This window comes from Panthera pardus, unplaced genomic scaffold (assembly GCF_024362965.1).
Source record: "Panthera pardus isolate Hobbes unplaced genomic scaffold, ASM2436296v1 HiC_scaffold_7, whole genome shotgun sequence".
Lineage (NCBI taxonomy): Eukaryota > Metazoa > Chordata > Mammalia > Carnivora > Felidae > Panthera > Panthera pardus.
This window is the reverse complement of record NW_026527002.1, coordinates 12099118-12123749: the sequence shown is the minus strand read 5'-3', so window position 1 is coordinate 12123749 and position 24632 is coordinate 12099118. Positions and strand designations below refer to the sequence as shown.

Genomic DNA, 24632 nt, shown 5'->3' with positions numbered 1-24632 from the left:
TGAACTCCTCCAGGCAATTTCAGACAGCTGTCCAGGTGTTGCTTAGTAAGGTTGCATTTAGAGGACTGTCCAGCATGGACCGCCAGCGTCTCCGAGCAGTGGCTCCGAGCCCTGTCTCGTCAGTCTTTGCTGGACTGATGAGTCAGCAACGTGTCCCTCTTCACACTCTCCCCCACCAGTGAGTAGCGCACTTCGGGGACGTCTTCCCGGATTAGTTAGAGCACTTTTGGAGGCAAGAGACAGAGGAAGGATTCAAACCAGCTTAAAATAGTTTATTGGCTAAGAAGTGAAATGGAATCCAAAGGAGTAGCCGGACTTGGGCAGAGCTACATCCGGAACTGGTTCAAACGTTATTGTTGGGGACCTCTCTCTCTCTCCACCTTACAAAGAGTGAATCCACCAGGGCGCCTGGGTGGCTCAGTCGGGTAAGTGTCCGACCTCGGCTCAGGTCATGAGCTCCAGGTCTGTGAGTTCGAGCCCTGCGTGGGGCTCTGTGCTGATGGCTCCGAGCGTGGAGCCTGCTTTGGGTTCTGTGTCTCCCTCTCTCTCTGCCCCTCCCCCACTCTCTCTCTCTCTCTCTCAAAATAATAAGTAAACATTAAAAAATAATTTTTTAAATAAAAAATAAAAACAAAGAGCGAATCCACTCCACAAGCAGGATATCTGTGAGGGGTCGACACTTAGCAACACAGGGAAGGGAGCCAACGTATCCTGACAGCTCGGGGAGAAAATGTCTGGAAAGAAGCCCCACTGGCCCCCTCCAGGTCACATGCTCATCTCTGAACCAATCACTGATTAGCCAGGCCCGGGCCCACAAGCCCACCCCCGCGGCTAAGGTAGGGGCCAGGAGCTGCCATCAAAGCACATTGAAGGGTTTTCTCTGCAGAAAACGGGGCTCAACACTAGCCTCCACTTTGCCATGACTAGTCATTTTCACACCTTGCCTTGGTTGCCATGGATAACCGCTCCTTCCCCCTTGACACGCTGTGTCTGATGTCCAGCACACCCCATGCTCCTCGTTTTCCTTTTCACTGGGCCTTTTCTCCGCAGCCTTTTCCTGGCTTTCCTCATCTCCCTGGTCTCCTCGTGCTGCAGCCCTGAAACTCAGGACTGACCTCTTTGTCTCTGCTGCCTTCCGTGTGCACTCCAGTGGTAACCTCATTCAAGCCTGCGGCCTTATATGGCATCTATTCGCTGTGGGCACCAAATTTGTATCCGACTGCTGTCCTCTCCCGAGCCCCAGACTCCATTTGGAGTCCTCCCCCACGAGGGTGACCAACAGGCATCTCCAAGAAACACTTCCAGCACTGAGCTCTTGGTCGGCACCCCCAAACTGCTCTGTGACCCCTTCTCCTTGCCCTTAACGATGAATCGCTCCATTCGTACGTGATCACAGTTGCCCCCAGTTGGGTGCTTGTCCTTGCCCCGTTGCTCCTGCAGTGTTCACGCAGCTCAGCGGTCAGAGTGAGGCTGTGAACGTAACCAGACAATACCTTCCTCCAGGTAAGACCCTGAAGTGACTCTCAGCTCACCCAAAGTAAAACTCTTAAGAGTAGCCTGCAAAGCCCTACCTCCCCACAGACCCCTCCCCGTTGCCTTCCTGACAGTTGACGGCCTTCCCCCCACTCCATCGGTTCCAGCCTCATCAACTTCCTTGCCATTCTTCTCTTTCACCAAACACAATTATACCTCAGGGCCTTTGCACTTGTCGTTCCCTCTGTCTGGAGTCCTCTTTCCCCAGATACCTATACGGCTCCTTTCTTCATGTCCATCAGATTTTTAATTAAATATCTCTTCTCCATGAACCCTTCACTGACCACCCCGATCTAGAACCGCAAACCCCTTCCTGACTGGCACTTCTTGTCTTTCCTCACTGCCTTGTTTTGTCTCCATTGTAGTGATTATATTCTAACACACTTATTTTTTTTTTAATATATTTTAACTTATTTAGTTGGTTCGATTTTTTCGCTTATTTATTTTAGTCCTTGTCTGTCTCCCCAGCACTAGACTCTGCTGGGGGAGGTGATTTTGTCTGTGTGCCCGGGGCTGTGTCCCCACCACCTAGTGCTGGTATGATAAGCCGTCAACAATTTGATGAGTGAGTGAAACAGAGTGACTTTCTCAGTCCTTCAGTCTGGCCCCCACCGGGGCCACCCTCTGGTCTCACCCTCTGGGTCTCCTTTGCCAACAGTCTGTACGTGGAGACCAGGAGGCAGCACAGACTCACTGCCCGGGTGGAGGCAAGAAGGCAGCATGTGGCCAAGAAGGGTGAGGCCAGAGCCCAGGGGGCAGGTGGGAGGGTTGGAGAGCAGGGAAGATGTGGGTGGGCTGTGACATTCCACTCGTGGGACGGGGCCCAGTGGACGGCTAGACAGGGCCGGGCGGCAGAGGCTGCGGTAGCCAGTAGGAGCCGCGAGGCCTCAGTCCTTTGTTCGGCCGATACACAGAGGATGCCAGGTCCGGGCAGGGCAGATGAGGGGGGAGAAACCATGAGACACACTGAGGTCAAAGTGGATAAGAGCCAGAACACAATGTCCAGCAAACCCGGCCATGGAGGCAGGCAATCTGTCATCCTTTCCAGTCAGGGCTGATGGGAGCTCTTGGAAGATGCCAGGCTCTCCCTGCAGGGCCGCGCCTTCTCTCACCTTAAAGGCTCCGCTCCTCATTTCTTTCCTGTGACAGGCTGCACCTCTTCAGGCAGAACCCCTGGTCTGGAGACCCCATAAGGGTCGCCGCCACTGGCCTGGCCCACACCGGCGACAATGCACCACGCTGCCTCCCCCAGCTGTAGGCAGGCCACCAGCTTCCCGACTCCCCAGCACCCAAAGCAATTTTTTTTTTAGCATGATAGAATTTAAAGGCACCTTAGAGACCTTCCAAGTCCAGTATCCTCATTTTACCAGTGGGAAACCTGAGGCCCAGGAGGCCCAGGGGATCGAGTCAGCTGGCAAGGGCAGTGCCCAGGGAGGATGGCCGGCCGAGGTCTCCCTTGCCAGCAGTCTCCATCCCCGAGGATGGGCTGAGCCCAGGCCAGGCCTGGTTGCTTTACCTGGGAACTAGAAGCTCGCTAATGCTCCAGGAATTTGCCGCGTGGTGAGTGCAGGAGTGCGGCTGACCGCAGAGGAGGGTGTTTATACCACCCTCGTACTCTTCCCTCCATTCCTCATTTCGTGATGGGATCGGGTGAGGTCACTCCTCTGCCTGATGAAAATCTCGGCCCTCGCCAAGCTGCTGTGCTCTCTAAGCTCATTATCTGACTGGCTCATACTTTCCCAGGGGTTGCAAGGAGGAGGAAAGGTAATTAAGTGTTTTGCTTAAATGGCCTTTTCAGTTGACAGAAATAGCTGCCCAGGGATGCGGTGGACGCTCCTTCCCGATTCTCTCCCTGCAACTGGCGGGCGGCAGGCCGAGCACAGGCACCAAGGGCCAGGGAGGGAACCAAGGACAGTGCAAAGGCCAGACGGCCCAAGGCCGCTGCTTCCCCCACGTAATCACTAAAATGGATCGTCTGCAGGCAGATAATGGAGAAGAGTCAAATAAGCCCAGGTTGGCCTTCTCCCCTCGTGCAGGGAAAGCCTCCGATTCCTGTGCACATGTGACCTGGGGTGCCATGTGTGATCAGGCCAACAAGAAGCAGGGTTCTCTCTGGCTTCCCATGGCCCTCTGTTGGACCAGCATACTGTGTCCAAGTCTATTCGGTGACGTTTAATGTCCCTTTACAGCACAGAGCAGTCACTACTGCTGAGAGAATGTGTTCTTTGGGGAGAAATGATCCTGCCATATGGAGCTCTTGTAGGTGGGGGACGCAGGCAAAGTTCAAGGGTGCATCTCCCCGAGACTCCTTGAATAAAGACGTCAGTCAGCTGTGTCCTCAGACAAAAGGGCAAAATCACGTTTCCATATAAAGAAGAATTTGGATGCAAAGAGGGTCGTTATGAAAACACACAAGGAAAGAAAGAAAGGGCGGGTGGAAGCAGAAAAAAATAAAATAAAAACAAGAATGTGACTTTCTGATGTCGGAAACCACTGATAGGGCTGCAAGGAGCTGCTTCACTCAGACCACAAGGAGTTAAGTCTTAGCAAGCAGCACCTACTGATAAGTCCAGGGCACATTCAGCATTATTGTGTTAAAGAGAATAGCAGTCTTATTACAACAGAGAGTTCCATATACATTAGTGCCCACACAGTGTCACCTGGCTGTGAATTCAGCAGGATTTTGTTCACAGAATAATACAGTTTTACCATTGTTCCAGGTTAGAAATACACATTCATTAATAGACACAGTATCTCTGGCACGTCTATGCGACGCGAAGTCCCAAAAAAGGCTCATTATGGAATATGGCCCCACAGCCAGTAATGGCAGTCATTATGACAATGTGCATTAATATCAAAGGATCTGTGATTCTTTTTACATTTTTTCCCCCTGGTATCATCAGTGGTTCTCTAAATTGTGCATCTCTCTTGGCGTGATCAGGTGTTCTCGTAGCCTCTATCCGTATGCAAAATTTCACTGCAAGTTGTTAAAAATTGCAGAAGACATGCCTAATTGAATGTTGGTTAGCTACCATTTTGTTTCAAATTGACCCTCAAATTGAGTCAAGGTGACTCTACTATCATTTAGTGGTATTTAGCCCAAATCAAATCAATCAGGTGCTTCAGAATTTATATGGAAGACAAAATCTTTCCTTTCTGTATATTGGGCTGACATGGTTTGGGGTGGCCACCAAAACTGGGGAAAGGAGAGAAATTGACACATACAAGAAAGCTCAGTGGGAGGAAAAAAATGACTGCCAAATTTGTGTTTATTACTATAGAAATTCCTAATCTTACCCACATCCAGTTTTCCCTTCCTCTTGTAGGTGGGCGATGTGATAAGCCCTAGCACGTGAAACAACAATAGAAATTGATGGTTGTTTCCGGGCCTGGGTTATAGGAGAGTATATGACACCCATACCCTTTCTCTTCCTCTTCTGCAATATTCTTGTAAAAATTCAGCTAGCCATATATTTCAGAGTGCTTTTCTGTGCATGCATTATGCATTGATTTAAAAAAACATAAAAATGAGAGGTGATCCTGAGTAAATTTTGCCCTCCATGGTACCCTTCACTTCTAAAAATTCTGCTTTCTGGTGGCTCCATTCACCAACATTCTTATTTTTGTTGATGGGATAATGAGCAGAATGTCTTCTCCCCAGGCCCAAGGGCCAATGGAGGGAGAAGATCAGAGCCTCATCAGAGTTTCAGGGGTTTATTGAGAAAGTGCCTTACAGAAAAAACTGGTGAGGGAGGGGGTGAAGGATGGCTGGGGTTGGGGTAGAGTTGAGCAAGGCTGTTATCTCAGGACAGTCTGTCCTTGACCTAATCTGTGGTAGGGGATGAAGGGAGCTCCAGAGCATAAACAGAACTGCAGAATTATCGCTCCCACATGATGCAAAAGATCTTGCCTTTCATACCCCCTTTTTCAGTTAACCATTGCCTGTGGACTCCCCCATCCTGGGAGTCAGTGAAAATTTTCTTGACAAGGCTGTCCCCATCAGTGGAGGGAAATGTTTTAGAGAAAGGGACAACTGATACCCATGAGCCACTGACCTACAACAGTCCGGCATTCGGCCCAGGACAGTGGATCTGAGCACGGCAGCACAGAACCTACTACAGTCCACCCCTTTCAGTATTCACTTCCACTTGCTTCTCACAGCAGTGCACTCCATCCAGGCATGGATTTTTCAGGATTTGTGTCACAATTCCTAAGGAAACTTACAAGAGGATTGTTACTGGAATGAGTTATAGCCCCCATGGCTGCAGCTGGTCCCAGGGCAATACTTAATCACCACAGTTGCCCTTCTCTAGCACCCATTGTAGATTCCCCTCACATTTGGGTAGCACTCTGTGGTTCTAGCTGATTTTCATGCAGGATCTAAGTTCTTCTGAACATGTCTTAATCAGGCCATGTTTCCTCTACTTGCCCAATTGTGATTTAAACTGAGCCTGAAAGCACCAAGAGTCACCACAAGGGGATTATCAAAATGCCAAACACGTGGTGCCCACTTCTCTGCATGTACCAGCAGTCCCTCATGACGGTCAGAATCAGTTGTTCCTCCTTGTGCGGTGCATTTTTCCTTGCCCAGTTGTCTATTGTCATAAGGAGACCATGTGACCAGAGAGGCAACTATAGCTTTACCAGGACCCTTACTGTGTTTCTTGGAGTTAGCAGCCACCTCTAAAAAGTCAGGGTATCTAAAATTGTGTAGATAGGATTCTAGCTCAGATTTCTCAAGTCAGTGATGATGATGGAAATGATGATGAACAAAGCCTATCTATTTCCTGGTGCCATGCTTTTACCTCTTACGGATATAGCATGTAAAATAGCATTAGTCTAAAAAGTCTCCTGGATCTTGAAATAGTGCCTTAACTCACACAGGATGTCACCTCCAAGCTGGTGACTCAGCAGCTTTATTGAAAGCCTCTCCCACTGTTCTATCAGGTTGGTGACTTCTGAATGGTGTGGTATGGGGTAGAATCAGTGATCCCATGGTCATGTGCCCCTGCCTCACCTCCTTTGCCATAAAGTGAGTCTTTGATCTAGAGATGCTGTGGGCAATCCCATGTCAGTGAATCAGACTCTGCTTGAGCCCTTGCAGAGTGTATTGCCAAGATCTTGTGGGCAGAAAAGACAAATACATATCCAGAGTATGTGTCAGTCTTAGTGAGCATGAATCTCTGCTTTATCTAGGATGAGAGGGGACTTATATAATAGCCTTACCACAATGCCTTTCTGGTCTGCCCAAGGAACTCAGATTTGACTTTCAATAGCAGCAGTAGCTAGATCCGTGTCAGTGAGAGCAAATCCATGCTGTTGGGCTCATGTATAGTCTCCATCTCTGCCTTCAGAATTGTTCCATTCATGAACCCATTGCAAGGGCAGAGGCTGACATCAGCTTCCAACTCATCCTATTTGTTTGTTTGTGTAGCACTTCTCCTACAGTAGGTCTTGGTGTGTGGTCATGTACAATACATGGAGATCCGGGCCACCAACTTATTTGTGTCCTATGACCTGCTCAAGCCGAGCCAAGGATGTACCACTTCCATTCTATAATGGTTTGCTGCTGGGCCTGTTTGACCTTATATCTTGGTTGGGCTGATAGAACCCAGGTCATGTTAGGTAGTTTGGCATGTGCTCAGTTGATATCTACTCCATATTGAGATGTTCCTTCTCTACCAGTACCCAATAACAAATCAAGAGATATCTTTCAAATGATGTATGATACTCTGCTACAGGCAGTAGGCGTTGCTCCAGATCCCTAGAAGTCTGTGCTGGAATTTTCCTTTGGGGGCTTGGAAAAGCCTCCGATCAGCAGCCCTTTCTAACCAGATACCTGTATGACCATGAAGTCTGCTGGATCATATATTCCAAACAGCGGGACTGCTTTTACTATAAGGACTTTTCTTGTCTGGGTCCAATGCAAAACTAGCAACCTTCCATGTCACTTAATTAGTTAGAGAAATATTCTCAAGTATATAATATACTTCTCTCAAAACCCAAATGGTCGGGGTGCCTGGGTGGCTCAGTAGGTTGAGTGTCTGACTCTTGGTTTCAGCTCAGGTCATGATCTCACAGTTCATGGGATCAAGCCCTGCATCGGGCTCTGTGCCGACAGTGCAAAGCCTGCTTGGGATTCTCTCTCTCTCTCCCTCTCCCTCTGCTCCACTTCCACTCTCTCTCTCCCTCTCTCAAAATAAATAAGTAAATAAATAAGCTTTAAAAAATTAAAAAACAAAAAAAAAGGTTTAACAGTGGTCTTGCTTCTTTCTTAGTAGCAGTGGGTTCAAGGCACCCACTTTTCCCTTACTTTGTCCTTATTAAGAACAAGTTACCTGTTTCTTACTTTGGAGAGCCTATCCTGGCACACCCCAACCCACTGGACACCTATCATCTTCAATAGGTGGGTGCGATGGGTCCCTGAATCTCTGTAGGGTTTAGCTCTTACCCTCTGGAGAATTTATCTTTCCAAGATATTCAAAGTACTTGTCATAGTGGATCAATATTCTTCAGGATGTTCGGCCGATCCGGATCTTTCAGACTATATTATGACAGAGTGCAAGAGAATCAATATATCCTTCAGACTAGATCATGATTGTATACTGTTGTCCCTCCCATTTGAAGGCTAACTGCTACCCTTCCTCTTTCCTTATAGAAAAGAATGCACCATGAGATGGACCAGAGCTATCAGTCCCATAAAGGCAGGAATCAACACTAACTCAGACCTGTAACCAACAGCCTGTGATCAAGCTGGGTATAACCTATTCCTGACAGTAAATTGCTTTAGGTTCCTTTAAGGAAGTACTGAGAAATCACTACTTTATATATTTGCCTCTGTGCTGCAGAATCCATTCTTAAGAGACTTGATCTTCAATCACTGGGCGTCTCAGAACTGGCTCCAGTTTGGAACTTGGGCAACTGATCATGAGTTTCAACTAGGACCTCAGGTTTCTGTTCTCTTCTTTGTCCTCATTCTCTTATGATGTCATTATTTATCAGCTACTGGATAACTTATGATGGGTGTTAGATGTTGGAGATGTAGGGGTGAAAAAGATACAGCCCACAGCCTTCTGGAACTTTTCCCTTCCAACTTCTTTTGATTACTTTCTCTTAACCACATAGGCTAAAAGAACCAAATATGTAGATAGAGAATGTTGTGGTTTCTTAACAGCTAACATATTTGAAAGTCAAAATGACAATACTTAGAAAGGTTAATATTGAGTAATTACTAAAGTACTTTCCCTATATTATTTGACTTAATCCTCAAAATCTTATAAGAGAGGTTTCCTTATTTTGTGGGTGGGGAAACTCATACTTACAGAAGTGTTCAAGGCTCAACCTGTCTCCCTAAAGCTGTTTATGATCAAATGAACACAAGAGAGATCAAAGCAAAAAAAGAGATTCCAGCTAGTTGTAATTTGGATCAGAGGAAGGCAAATTCCCCAAAACTCTTAATTCACCTATCCAAACAAGTTTTTTTCCTCCTATGATTCAGGCCAACCTGGGAATGGCAAGAGGTTCAAAACTCAAGAGAGTGTCACCTAATTCAAACATTTTTCCCAGGGAAACACATACCATGTACTGAGCCCTGAAGAAAAAGAAAAAAAAAAAAAAACCACCATACTGTACTAAGGGAGCTCAAAGCCTGTTAAGATAAACTTGTACATACTGAACAAGTAATGAACCACAGAAGGCTCAAAGATCTTGTTGCACACTGTCTTAACCCCGTTGGGAATCATGACAACACTTCAGTAGGTTTTGACTGGCATTTTAAAAATTAAATAGAACATAATTAAAGAGAATAGCATTAAGGAGAAAATACTAGGTTGCATCTCTTAAAGGAAGAATACATATTGTTTTGGTGGAGTTTTATTACTTTGTAATATTTTTTAACGTTTATTTATTATTGAGAGACAGAGAGAGTCAGAGCATGAGCAGGGGAGGGGCAGAGGGAGAGAATCCCAAGCAGGCTCCACGCTGTCAGCGCAGAGCCTGATACGGGGCTTGAACCCACCAACTGTGAGGTCATGACCTGAGCTGAAATCAAAAGTCAGTCGCTTAATCGACCGAGCCACCCAAGCGCCCCTACAACTGCCATTTTTTATTCCCACTGGCCACCACTCTGATTGACTATACAAAAGTCCAGAACTTCTTCCTTAGCAATCCATTCTGCAGCATAAAGTCTCCTGGCTTGAGAATTATTCCCGTAGGCGTCAAAAAGGTATAAAATGAAAAAGAAGAAGTGTCTAGGCTTTCAAGGCATTTTTTATCCAGAAAGTGCTCTATATGAGTCGTCCTTCATATTGAGACAGCATTCCCCTTCCCAAACAGTTCCGAGACCCTCACCCTACTTACCATCGCCTCCTGTTTGGGAAGCACCAGCAAGGATCCTTGTTAACGGATTCCTCAAGGCCCCAAGTCCTAAGATGAGGCTGGGTTAAGTACAGCCTGGAGAAGAAGGACATTCATGCTTCTCACCACCCCAAGAAGCTGCAATTCCAGTCACAAAGCATGTCCACAGCAGGTGGATTTATGCTCGGCTCATAAACTAAAACTCTGAACTGCTGGAATGTTAGGAACTCAGGTCACACTGAGCAGCTAGAAACACGGTCAGAACCGATCTGAAGAAGGGGCATTGGAAAAACAGCTCCGGAGTTTGGCCCAGAACTTGTTTGTGCTGTGTCCTCACCCAGAAGTTTCTCTCCCCGCCCCCCACTCCACACCAGCCTGGCCTCTCATTCTCAGGCCTCGGGGAAACGTCACCTTGTCAGAAAGCCCTTCTCTGACCCCCCTGCCCGAGTCAGGTCGCCCAATCGATGCTTTCTCAGTCTATCCTCCTCTTCCCCTTCACAGCACTGATCGCAGTGAATAATTATATGCTGATCGGTATGTTCGGTTGTTTAATATCTCCCTCCCCAGGTGACTGGAAACTCTGTGACAGCCTGTGGGTTCACCCTGGACACCTGGCACTCAGAAGATAGTGGATGTTTATTGAAGGAGTCAATGAGTTCCGTTTATGAAATTGTAATTTTGTTCCCTGTTACTGGCCATTAAGCAATTGGTTTGCTTTTGAATTACTATTACCAAAGTATTAAATGTATATCTACATCTACATCTATATCTATATACTCCTGTTTATGGCAGCATTATTTACAATAGCCAAAAGGTGGAAGTGGTCCACCAGTGTCGACCCACCAGTGAACACCACTGACAGATGAATGGATAAAATTACGGTTATACAAACAATGGAATATCATCAACCTGAAAGGGAAAGACCATGTGACATGTCCTTGAGCACATTTGGATGGGCCAAATAGGACAAATATCGTCTTATTCCACTTAATGTGAGGCGCTTATATTCATAGAGACAACAAGGGGGAGAGAAGAATGGGGATTCGGTGTTTGAGTTTCAGTTTGGGAAGACGAGAAAGTTCTGGAGACGGATGATGGTGATGGTTGCACCGTAATGTGAATGTGTTTAATGCCACTGAACATCACACTTAAAAATGGTTGAGATGGTTAAATTCTGCGTTATGTGTATTTTACCATAGTTTTAAAAACTAAAATTAAAAAATACATCAAAAAGTGTTAAGTGTTTATTACTACACTCGTGGATGCTTTGGGTATTGTGGGAAAACAGAGTGTATTCTATGTAAACGTTAATGTATAAGTACTGAGAATCTTGGTCACATACTGAATGAAAGTTTTGTATTCTGGCTGATTTGGGTGGAGGTTTCCTCTCTTCCCTTGTCCGATCGGGGAGGCTCTCCGTATAGCCCCGCGTGTGACGCACTACATACTGACCACAGACCACATACGACACATGGCAGTATTTAGAAATACACGCTGACTGGATGGCTGGCGGAACGGCAGGACGCACGCAAGTACGGACAGGTGGGTAAAGAGAAGGGAGTCCGTGATAAAAGACATTGTTCGAAAGTGTGCTAAGGAAGCTAACATTCATGTCCTAGATTCTGGTAGGATTATTTCCTGAAACCGCTTCGATCCCGTTTTCTAGTGAGAGGATTTAACAACGACTATTTTCAAATAATCAAGTTTGGGGGAAATCTTAAATAAGAAAGGTCGAATTTTCTCTTGTATTTATTTCTGAAAGAGGAATCACACATGATTATCATTGTCACATTTGACAGAAAAACTAACTGGGGCAGGGAGAACCCAGTACCGTGCTTAAGAGCACGTGGCGAGGAAGTAAGGGAGCAGAGGCAGAAGCGGGATTCCACGTTGTTAACCAGTGAGTTCTACAGCTCTCTGGAAGGGATGGGAAGTACAGGGGAGGGGAGGGGAGAGAAGGGAAGGGAAGAACTTTCTAATTCATCTTCTTAGAATTGAAAAGCCAAGTCATATTCAACTATTTGGTCTATTTGAATGCTCATGTTTGAATACAGACAACAACTCGGAGACAGGCTTCTGCGTCTTCTTCCAGGCCAAGCCCGAGTCTTGCCAAATGAAGTCTCCTCTGGTTTCCCCAGCCGCTACTCCTCTGCAGCTGAGAGCCCAGCCAGAGGTGCCACGACACACGCTGCCTCACTCACTCTTCCCGTAACAGGGGATCACTTCCCTTAACACTCCACGGTTTCCAGAAGGCTGCATTGTTCCCGAGTCCCATTTTGGAGTTCCAAAAGACCTCATTTCCTCTGGTTGTTCTTTGGCCTTCCCCGGTAGGTGGGAACCAAACTCTTCCGTTCTCCTCTGCTCTGTTCACCGTCTCCTAAAGAGCCTTAGAAATGGTACTTAAGGTCCTGAGACACCAATGTCCTCAATACAAGCTTTACCACTACGGGAGCTCCAGCTGTGTGTGGGTGTGTTGTGTGCTGTGCGGGACGGGGCAGGGGTGGAGGTGGCCACGAGGAGGGAAATCATGGAGAGGGAGGAGCGGTACAAAAAAAAAAAAAAAAAAGTCCCTGGTGACTGTGTCTAGACAATGTCACCTTCCCCTTAAAAGAATTCATGGGGGGGCAGGCGCCTGGGTGGCTCAGTCAATCAAGCATCCGACTTCAGTTCAGGCCATGACCTCACGGTTTGTGGCTTTGAGCCCTGCATCAGGTTTTCTGCCGTCAGCACAGAGCCCGCTTGGGCTCCTCTGTCTCCCTCTCTCTCTCCGCCCCTCCCCTGCTTGTGCACACTTGTGAGCGTGCTCTCTCTCTCTCAAACATAAATAAACATTAAAAAAAAAAAAAAAAAGCATTCATCAGGTGCACCCGCGAGTGCCATTGAATTGAAATCTGTTCCAAGAAATAAGTTGCCTTATTGGTATCCAGTGAAACCAGTTTATACGTAAGGGTAACATTTAAAAAAAAACAAAAAAACAGGGCGCCTGGGTGGCTCAGTCAGTTAAGCGTCCGACTTCAGCTCGGGTCATGATCTCACGGTCCGTGAGTTCGAGCCCCGCATCGGGCTCTGGGCTGACGGCTCAGAGCCTGGAGCCTGCTTCTGATTCTGTGTCTCCCTCTCTCTCTGCCCCTCCCCTGTTCATGCTCTGTCTCTCTCTGTCTCAAAAATAAAAAATAAATAAAAAATTTAAAAAAACCAATAATTTTAAAAGAAGAAAAAGAATCTGAGGGGGGCACTTTACTCTCTTTGAGGTGTAATTTATCACCATGGCTGGGGCGTCTGCTTTGTCTTGATGATTTCACCAAGTCCAAGGAAGGTTTCCTGTGCCTAAGAGAAATGGTACCGTGTCACCCCGGGCACATACCTGTGGCCCTGTGCTCATAGAGTACCCTAACAAGACCTTCCTTTTTTCCCTTTTCTGAACTCTGGCCGTCCCCTGACAACACAGACCGGTTCTTGGTGACGGGGAGACAGGTCGGGCATCGGGGGACCTGACACAAGAGGCTGGAGCCACTGTACCAATATGTCTTCAGGATCAGCTTCAAAACACGGGCAAGCTCTCTGCGAGGCGGAGGTATCTTCGAATTACTCTTACACCTTTTAAAAAGAGTAAAACAAAAAAACCTAGAACTTCAGACTGGCAACAGCAAACAATAGAAGGAAATGATGAAGACACTGTGACTTTTGAGCTCTAGGGAACGGGACAGCTTTAGCCACAGAGGAATTTCAGACCCTCCCCCTCCTCCACGCCACAATCTTATCAAGGTCAAGGTAGAAAACTGAAAGCTGCAGCCTTCCCTTCAAAAGAAAACACCGAAGACCAAGAAGTCCAGGGGCTTTATTTTTGCTTGATGCAATTCGCATCTGTACTTTCAACCTTTAAAAAATGCCAAGATATTATTCGCAAAGTCAGACAACGATAAACGAACTTAAGATACATGTTCAAATGATATGCTCAATGCTTTCCTTCAACTTCTAGACTCCCTTTCCGATGAAGTATCTCTGAACCTAAAGCACTAGGGTCCAATGATTTGTCTGCAAAAGTGGACTATATCTACCGGCCAGAACATCTGGAAGCTCAGGGAAAGTTGTGTATGTATCGTATCTTTATGCAGTGTATCTTGAGTTTGGGGACCTCCTGGATTTTTCTCTCTTTTTCTCAAGTTCTCTGGTTCTTTTATCCAACCAGCAGATGGGTTTTCCCTCAGGAACCAACTCAGGAATACAACTGGAACAACCGCCAGGAAAATAAAGTCGCACTCAAAGTTATACCTGACGCTGGCCGCCGCGTGATGTGCAAGCTCCCTAAACGTCCTAAGAGAGAGCAACTGTTAGACAACTGACAAAACTTCTTAACCAATGATTCTTGGTGTCGCAAATGTTGAAAGGTCATTCCCGGTTTCTCAGGCTCCAAGTAAAGCATTGCTGGTTTTTGAGGCCTGGAGCTGTGGACCGGGGCTCCAAACTTTCCCCTTGAACTTGGGAATGATAGAGAAGACCTTGCAGAGCTGACCCAGCCCGAGGAGCAGTGAAGGGACTGCTTCTCCATCTCAGGGACCCCACGTCTCTCAGACAGAGGTTATTTGCAGGGGGGTGTTGTTCACTCCTGAGCTTCAACTCAGGTCATTTGTTCCATGACCTGGTTCATGTGTCAAGGTCGGCCCAGCCCTGATGTACAGCAGAAAATACAGCTCCCTTTCAGCAGCCTGAGGGAGCTCCTCGCTTGAGCATTAAGCAGGGGCACAGAACCCACTGGAGGCAGAAGTGACACCACAGCTGAGTGGTCTCACCTGAGCTGCTCTCTCTCTCTCTCTTTTTATCTTCACTCCCACCTGAGGTTTTCAACCAGAAACTCTTAGAATGTTCCAGATGTTGGCTGGACTGAGGACAGCTCCCCCAGGAGTTCCACAAGTGCCCGGAGGCAGGGGGAGTGAGGAAGGATGGACCCACACTCACCCCTCTCGGGTTTCCAGAAGAAATCTCTCTCGGGTTTCCCTCCTCACCCAGTAAAGAGATCTGTAAGACAGGCTCCCCGTTCTGGGAAGCCCTCTCTGCTCTTGGTTCTCTCCCAGGCTCCTCCCCCAGCCATCCACTCGTCCTCCCCTCTCTGAGGTGTGCCTCAGGAAGCTCTCACTTGGTCAAACCCAAGTTCCCATATAAAGGAGAGAAGACAGGAGCTCATTCTGTTGCTCAGAGACACACAGCAACGGCACGACCCACGCGTGGTTCTGGATGATTCTTCTGATACACGCCCCACTGGGGGCGTGGATACTTCCCCACTCTCCACACCGGGCTCGGCCCTGTGACTTGCTCTGGGCCATGGAGTGTTAGCCCACACAGAGCAAGCAAAGATTCTGTGACTGCCTTGCTCTCTTGCACTCCCGCCATTGTCATGAGAAGGACAAGCCAGGGCTGGCCCAGAAGGAGGCTCAAGGACACCAGAGCCAGAACCATTTCCAGCGGGATCTCAGGCCCTCACACTCGTAAGAACTAGTAAAGGACTGTTGTTTTAAGTTCTTGAGTTTGGGGGAACTTTGTGGGCTAGCATTTTTAGACAATAACTAACGGATACATCCTTTTGGGTTTTCCCGTCTGGGCCTGCAAACTTCTTGCACCGCAATTTTCCTTAAGAATAGAAGAGGCTTTAGAGACATTTAAACGAGAAATAAATAGCTTTTCACTCATTCTCAGCCCTTCCTCTGTGGTCTCGCCTTCCCATGTCACATGACGGACTCGTAAACGGCGGAGGGGCTTACGCACAAAAAGGAGCAACCCTCTGGCTGCCTTCACTCATGTCCCGCTTTTCTTTAGAGGCGGGAGGCCTGCCATCTGTCCCTCAATCCCTCAAGACCTAATTGGTGATTGACGTCTCCTGTCGATAGCCATCAGCCCTTCGGCCAGCACCATTTTACTGCTGGACTGTATCACACAAATTACCCACACGGGGTGACAGGAAGTCGCTTCAGAAGGAGATACTGACCCCACGGAGGGGTTATGGAAGACAAGGTCTCGAGACCCTAGAGGAGCCACAGCCCGTCACCAAGCTGGTTCCATCCTCTTCGGGTTTACTCTTCGCCTGAGAAAATCGCCCGTTAGGCGCTTAATGATGAAGACCACGAGGCAGAAATGCTGTAACACAGGACTCAGCACCCCCACCTGTTTTGCCACCCTGGACGTCCTCCCGGCCCCCAGGGTACAAGCTGTCCTCTTGGGAAGGAAGCAGGCCTTCCCGATAGCATCATCGCGTTGTCATCCTCGACGCCACACGCATGTCCTGGGCTTGGGCTCTGCTTTCTGGGCCAGCTATTTCTGGCTGAGTTGCACAACCGGCTCTCATACCTCGCTCTCTCCCCGACACACAGTATCTCTGAACCTGTGTCAAGATCAGGTGTCTTTGTCTGAAAACCAAAACCTCCCACTGCTCCTTGCCTCCATATTTTATCTTATTTTGTCTCCTTGGCTCCTTCCACCCAAACCCAGAAGACGCTCCGCCTGCGATCTTCTCTATCACGAAATCTTAACTTTGCATCTTCCCCCCACTGTCCGCCTTCGTTTAGAACACGTGCCAATTAGTGTTTTCTTGCTTCACCTGCATTTCGCTCCTCCTGAAAGCCCACCTGTTTCTACAAAGGATTTCAGCGGGAAAAGCCACGAGTCACCTTGTCCCCATTTTGTACTGGATTATTTGTGTCACTCGTGCTGTTAGATTTCACGTTCCTCAGTGGCCAGGCACTGTGCAATCGCTTCGGTTTGTTTCCTCTGCTGTGCGGTTCTACGTCCATTTACTACTCCAAACAGAAAATAATGAGAGCGCAACCTTGTAAAACCCCAAGGAATAAAATGGTGATTTTCTTAAAAGGTACAGAGAAGAATTGGGACATTGTCGATTGTTTTGGTGGCTTTCACCCTCGAAAGTGCCACAGAAGCTGCCCCTTTAGCACTTTGTTCTGGACGAGTCCTAGTGTGGAGCTGGATGGAGCTGGAGGGGGTGTTGGGGGTTGGGAGGGTAGGGAACCCAGGAGGAGGGTGGCCTCTGGGTGGGGAAGGGTCCATCCCTGGAAAGATGGTACCAGAAGTCCATGCTAACAGCCCAGCAAATGCGTACTAAGTGTGGTGTGGGCTCCCGGTGACCAGGCTTCCCACCAGGACAGTATGTCAAGGGGGGCAAGGCCAGTGTGCATCATCTGTCTCCCTTCCCGTGACCCTTCTGCCCCTACTCCCACCCGTCACCTCCCGAGCTATTTGTCTTCAGCCTGAGGGCTGGCTGCCCAAGCACACTGCCCGGTTTCTCCATGCAATTCTGTTCTTGCGGAATCTTTCCTTCCTTCATCTCATTGACCTCCATTTCTACCAGCTACAAGAGCTACAATTTACTGAGTCGCTCAGAACATCATAGACTTGGAGCTCACATACCCTGGAACTTAAATAGATGATCGCATTTAATCCTTGAAACAGCCTTGCAAGGAAATAGGGGTTATTATCATCTTGATCTTACAAACTAGGAAACGAAAACCCTGAGAGTTCCTGATTTGCCCAAACTCACGAACCTAGCTGACATTTGGGGCCAGGTAGCCTGACTCTCAAACCTTTGCCTTTGGGTTGCTCTGCACCCTTCCTTCCTGGTGGCGAACTCAGCAAAGTATTTAGACAGTGTAGCTCAGCAATATGAGGACTTTCGGGTAGGGAGGGAGCTATCTTTTTAGGGAGGGACCTTCTCAGCACCTTGGAAAGCCTGGTGCCTGGCACATAGCATGTGCTCAATAAATATATCTGTTGGATGAACAAACGGACACCTTGTCAGCAGCCACCTTCTCTGATGCTGGGCAGGATCCTGTCCCAAAGTGGCTTTGTCAAGATATTCTAAAAGCCCCAGAGGGAGAGCAGAATTGTGCCCAGCACTCCGTGCGTAGGAGGAAAAATGTGAAATGTGTTAGCTACACCACGCATGCAAAGACATAGTCACCTTTATTGCTCAATTATCAAATGTAGCTTCTCTGGAGCTCCTCAGCTCCACTGATGTTAAGTTTTGTCTTGCTAATTTCATGATAATTTAGTCAATTCGAGATTATTTTTTTAAGTCCCTCTTGGGCACTCAGTCAATTCAGACACTGCTTGCCATGCCTTTCATTTCCTTTGCCCCCAAGGGTGATCTAAGTTCCGCGGACAGGAACATTTCTTATATAAGACTGAAATTATTTCTGAGGAAAATGTTTGAAAACCGTGGTCCTGTTAGGAGTAAGCGCTCTGGTCTGGATGGAGACATACGCGTGGATCTCCGGTGGTTGGCACAGGGCTTTCTTGTTGGGCGTGCACAGTGGTCTGCCACCGAATGGGCAGCCCAGAAGTGGATTCGGAGGCTGGGCTGTGCCGGGGCCTTCACTGAAGATTCCAGTGCTTTCTGGGATTCCTGCAAATGACTTTAGATGCAAATACCTTCCAACAGAGGGGATGGTATAATCACACTGACTGAAGTATGAGCTAACACACCCCTGACCTTCATCTGTGCACCCTATAGGTAAGGGAAAAAATAGGGACCAACATTTTCGTGACCTAAGACCATCAAGATTTATCTCTCACCCGGATGGATAACTGTCCCGACCAAGAGCTCCCTCCTGCCACACCCCTTTCATCTCAAAGTTCTTCCCTCCCCTGGCAGATGGGGGCAAGAGTGCTCAAGGCATCTCTGGTTCTCAGAGTCTCACCTCAGCCCAGAAGTGACACGTTTCACTTCCACCTGCGGCCCAGTGGCCGCCCTCTCTGCCCCGCCTCCCTCTAGCTGTCCTTCACAGTTGACCCAGTTTCTCTGTGTGGCTGCAGGGGCCTCGCAGGAAACCAGACACTCCCAGGGAGGCCACACCCTCACCGGGGCCAGGTGGGACCCCAGGGCTGCCTGGGAGCCTGAGGTTAACAGTCAAACGTCAGTGACAAACAAATCCAGGTTAAAGTCTCAACCCACGTCTAATATGCTAGGTAACCTTGAGGAAATTACTTGACTTGTGACTCAAAGGGCCGTATCAAGACAGACACAAAGCAGTCAGCACAACATTTGGCATACGGTACGTGCTTGATAAACATTAGCTATTATGTTCAGTGTAGTCTCCTAGTCAGACTGCATGGGCCACAGCAAGGTCCCCAGACCCTGCGGCATTTGCTTCTGGCCACTGGAACCATGTGTACGGAACCCATTAGTTGGGGGAGGAGAGTGAATCTCCTTGCCCTCTTTACCCTCCTCTGAGGTGACGTTACCAAAGGAGGAGTTGAAGTAGAAACAGATACAAGAAAGGCCATGGCGGGGGAGCATCTAGGGATAACAGAGGGGGGAGGCAAGCAGACAGAAGATGGGCAAAGAGAGAGAGTGGGTGGGGGCTGGCCAGGAGTCTGAGTGAGAAGCAGGATCAAAAGAGAAGACACAAGAGCCATGTGGGGCACACCCTAGGCCTCTCCCGGTCCAGAACCTGTCCACTTCTCAACGGATATACATATGCGTGCTGGAGATCATCCTGTCCAAACTGGGTTGGGATATGGTTCACCAAAGTATTTATCTCAAAAACGCACTCATGTTATTCACCACTTGTTGTTGGAAGTTGAACTCTGTCCCCCTCCCCACCCCCACCAAAAAAAAAAAAAAATGTTAATGTCCTAACCCCTGGTGCCCATGAAAGTGATCTTATTTAAAAATAAGGTCTTTCCACAGAAGTGTAGGTGGTGGGCAAGTCTTTTGTTAATACCATAAGGGTCTCTGGCCCAATGAGTGGAGTGTGTTAGTAATTCTTGCTCTAATTTAAACAAACAAACAAAAAAATAGGGTCTTTGCAGACATAGGTTAAGATAAAGTCAGCCAGGAGTAGAGACATGAGCAGAATCTTTCTCTGAGTCCCCAAGAAGGAACCAACCCTACTGACGACTTGACTTTGGACTTCTAGCCTCCCGAATTGTGAAAGAATGCATTTCTATTGTTGTGAACCACCCAGTTTGTGGTATTTTGTTACAGCAGCCCTAAAAATCTGATACAACAGTCACACATTTAACAACTACTGTTAAGAATCTATTATCCTTCCGGGGGCGCTTGGGTGGCTCAGTCAGTTGGGTGCCGACTTCAGCTCAGATCATGATCTCAGAGTTGGTGGGTTTGAGCCCTGCGTCGGGCTCTGTGCTGACAGCTTGGAGCCTGGAGCCTGCTTTGGACTCTCTCTCTCTCAAAAATAAACATTCAAAGAATAAAAAAATTAAAAAAAGAATCTATTATCCTTCATGTATTAGGAAATGAAAAAATGTGAGTTCTTGCCCTCATAAAGTTTACAGTCTGGTAGGGAAAGTGGACATTAACCAAATAGTTCATTATGAAAGTCCAAGGTGCCTCCTCTCCCTTTGCCTCCATTGTGAGGGCAGAAATGGGGTCTTAGTCACCTTTTAGCCTTAGACCCTAGCATAGTGCTTGAAATATTAAAACTTAATTAAAGGTAGACCATATGAAGCTCAATCTCTCTGCAGTGTCATATTCAAAGCCACACCGCCTCCAAAAGCCTTAAACAAAATGATGGAAGCTTCAGGCAAGAACCCTGAAGTGGGAAGAGTGGCGGGGGGGACTTGCACCATAAAGCACACAGCAAGATTTCCAATGTCCTCCTTAGGATTTCCTTCTTCAGAGCAGCAACTCCAAATTCCTTCCACTCTCCCCACCTCCTGGTCTTTGGTCATGCGAAGAAATTTGACTTCTCTTGGCTTCTCAAAAAGGGTTCTGCTTAGATACTGGGAGAAGAGAGAAGCTATTTGATATTTCGACTTCATTTCTTCTTGTTCTCATGGATTTGTGAATTATCGAACGCATGAGCAAACAGCCAGCTCCAAGATCTCAGGTCTCCGCTTTTTGCAAAGCGGGAAAGAGTCTGAATTATTTAAGAGGGCCTAGAAAGCCCAGAACTCCGTGCAAGAGCCCTTCTCCTAGGGCAGGAAATGAACCCATCCATGACGTATTTCCAGTCATGCAGTGTCTTACTGAATGGTAAACACCCTTGCATTTTCCTCCCAGCTCCCTGCTTGGTGAAGTTGCCCTGGTGGAGGCCGGAAGGAGGAATCCTGGCCTGGGGATTTACAGGTGTGTCCAGTTGGGCAAGTTCCTCCCCTTCTCTCTTAGAGTAGACCCACGAAAACTGGGGGGATTCTACTAGATCCCCCTGAAAGCCAGAACAAGCTCCAGAATGCAATACACTTAGACCACAAGCAGGATCAGGAAGATTAACCAAAGAATAGAACCTCCTTTGGGGGATCTTCTAAAGTTCTTTGTTAACCAGCACCTGGTGATTTGTTCTAGTTCATCAGCATTGCTCTGATAACAGTTTGCTCAGGAGACTCACGGAGCAGCCAGCACCCATAGAAGAACAATGACCCGGGGACACCTGGGTGGCTCAGTCAGTTAAGCATCTGACTTCAGCTTGGGTCATGATCTCACAGTTCGTGGGTTCGAGCCCCACATCAAGCTCTCAGAGCCTGGAGCCTGCTTCAGATTCTTTGTCTCTCTCTCTCTCTCTCTCTCTCTCTCTGCCCTTGACCCATTCAGGCTCTGTCTCTCTGTGTCACTCAAAAATGAATAAACGTTGAAAAAGGAAGGAAGGAAAGAAGGAAGGAAGAGTGAGCAATCACCCGGACACCACTCTCAACATGACCCACCCAGCAGAGGCAAAATGGCCAGTGGAGAAATCTCAACCCCAGCCATCAGGGAAACTCACACTGAAAGACTGTGGAACTTCTAGAATTGGGCTTCACATGACCTGAAGCCTCAGCAGTGACCAAGGATTTGCTACCCGCACTACCCGAATGCCTGAAATGTTAAATGTCTTGTTGTTATCAATTTATCAAGTATTCACTATAATTAGCCCACTTGTAGTGAATTCATTCGGTATGAATTTGTATGTCACATATACAGTACTTTCATAAGAATTACCATACTAATTAATTAATTAATATATCATAATTACTCATCTTCATTAATCCCGTATAATTAATCTATCTTTAAAGTGAAATGTTAACAATCAATTCATATCACTTAAGATCCTTAAGCCACTGGCAGAGCCTTTATTATGATTATTTACAAACCCTGCAAGGTATTTTCACATACATGTATTCACAGATTTCTCCCTGTCCCCTATCTATACATCACTGCCGCCTTGCCAAATAGATTTGTCTAATCAATACCTCAGTGTCCTTATCTTTAAAGATGTCACCTTGTGTTTGCAGCTGTTAGCCCATCGATACGCGAAAAGATTTCTGAGCTGCTTCTGTAGCAGTGAAATGTATCAAACATTCATTTACACCACATTCATCTCAAGGACCGTCCAGATAGGAAAGACATCAGGATCTTTTCTATTAAACCATGAAAATACTCTCTTGATTGCTTAACACACCTTATCACCGAGTGGTCGATTCACCCATAAGCAAAATCGTATTTTAAAATGCGAACGTTAGAGTCAGATTACTTTGAAGAGAATGATATTTTAAGTCCTAGGACTTTGTATGAGCCTATTTAGTATATCACCTCAAATATCTTGATGACGAGTGAAAAATGGAAAACAATGCGGATATTTGTCATATTCTTACCAGGCAATGGATATTGTAAATATACATAGCCCATCAGTTCTCTGGTGTAATTGGGAAAGGGGAAAGATGAAACACACCAATGCTGAAGAAAGATATTCAGGAACGAAACCCAAACTGGTAAATCACTGGAGTGTTGACACTTCTTGAACTTGACCTTAAAAGATCTTAACAGCAAAAGAGAGTTATTTTTAAACAGGTCAAACTATAAACTTAATTTATGTGGGGTCTTGAGATACAGACCCGAAGCAAAGGTGACATACATATATAATTATGAGCTAGACAACTCATTCTGTTCATTTTATTAATACCACTTCAATTTTTGACATTTGATTAGCCTTCTTTGTATTTAACTCCCAAATCCCAAGAGCAAATGCCTAATATCTACTGAATTCTTTTTTATTCCAGTGTGTGCGTGTGTGTGTGTGTGTGTGTGTGTGTGTGTGTTTACGTATGTGTGTAGAACACAACCTAACCCAGGGTAGTGAATAGTTTATTGTAAAGTAGAGGATCCAAATTAATGTGCATTCTTGTTGGCTTTTATCGGGAAGACAGTGTGAGTCTCCTTGAGATATTGTTACTCTCACTCATGGGTGTGACAGTATGATATATATATCTATCACGCTCATTTCCTTCATTTGTTCTTTGCCCTATTGGAACAGGCATGAGATGATGGCAATCTGATGAAAAGGCAACATGATTCGTTTATTGCTTGAGGTTTATTTAAGGATGTCACCATGACCTATATCCATTAGTAACCTCGCAGGTTCTTAAAGTGACACTAGTAAAAATACCTGATTTTTAAAAATTCTACTAAGCTTTAGTAAAAGCCCATGCAAAAAGCGTTTCTTTGCTCCACTACTCTGCTGCCTTTCCATCCTTTTTGAGACTCATTTGGAGGGCTTTCTTAATGATTATTTATTCATGTAGAGAGAGAGAAAAAGAGTGCCTGCGCAAGCAGGGGAAGGACAGAAAGAGGGAAAGAGAGAATTCCAAGCAGGCTCTGAGTTGTCAGTGCAGAGCCTGACACAGGGCTCAATCCCACAAACCGTGAGACCATGAACTGAGTCAAAATCAAGAGTCGGACGCTTAACCGACTGAGCCGCCCAGGTGCCCTGAGATTCATTGTGAGTTTTATCCACTTTTCCACAGATTTTACAACCTCAGTAAGCCAGTGTTACATAGTGAGGTGCACTGAAGAAAATAAAAATAAAAACACCCTTCTTTTTCAGTGAGATTGAGTTCTCACGATTTGACTTGGTTCTGAAATGTTTATTTACCAACACTGGAAAAAAGCCCCACAAATTCAGCTGAGAGTTGTAGCTGTTTTCTCACGTCTGTTTTCTCACCCAAACCCACCGGGTGCCCCAGAAGAGTGGCTGTACTTGTAAGTCTTCCAGATAGCAAGCAAGGCGTTATTACGAACACCTGAGTTTATGGGATAAACTCAATGCCCATGGCATCCAGCAAAGAAGCATTTGTCCGAACGCTTCTCGGAAAAAAAAAACCAACTGTGTGGATGAAAAGGTGGATCGGATGGGTCCTCAAAGAGCATTTACGGATGAAGGCCTCACTTTTCAGCGGACAAACCGAAAGCTCCCGCCCGAGCCTTCTGTCTGGCTGACATAGGTGCATCAGTCCTCGGGGATTGAACTTGCCGGCCCACTGCAAATTTAACTCTGTTCGAAATCACGAGGGCCTGCAAAAGCTGCAGAAAGACAGTGTTCTTAAAGTGTTTTAGTTTCAGCGTGCAAGTGTTTATTGTGTCCAGATTTTTGAAGCTAACTACAAGACAGTTATATCCATTGTTAACCAGGACTTGCACATGGCAATAATGATATGCAGACTTTAGTGCTACTTTACGATGTACTCAGGATTCGGCAGTTAAGCTGGCACCAGGCTGGAGACCCCCGGGGGCCTCGTTTAGTGTATGGTAGAGGCCTTCCATCACCAAGCACCAATTTTCCTGCCAGGGAAGATCAGACTCAGGCTCTTCAAAATCATGGAAGTCATTCCAGAATACCAAAATATACCAATGGCTGAATTAACGTTCTCACCTTCCGTATGAGTTTGCACGAGCTGCTGTGACGAAGGGTCACAGGGGTTCCTGGGTGGCTCCACCAGTTAAGTGTCCAACTTCGGCTCAGATCGTG

At 46.9% G+C, this 24632-nt stretch overlaps 1 long non-coding RNA gene across 1 annotated transcript; it reads left to right on the top strand.

Annotated features, from left to right (window-relative positions):
- Nucleotides 1-9: 9 nt before the first annotated feature.
- LOC109250220 (uncharacterized) lies at nt 10-11105 on the top strand. Its single transcript, XR_002072926.2, has 4 exons — nt 10-425; nt 8192-8290; nt 8382-8483; nt 10456-11105. It is a non-coding gene; the product is annotated as an uncharacterized LOC109250220 (long non-coding RNA).
- The last annotated feature ends 13527 nt before the right edge of the window (nt 11106-24632 follow it).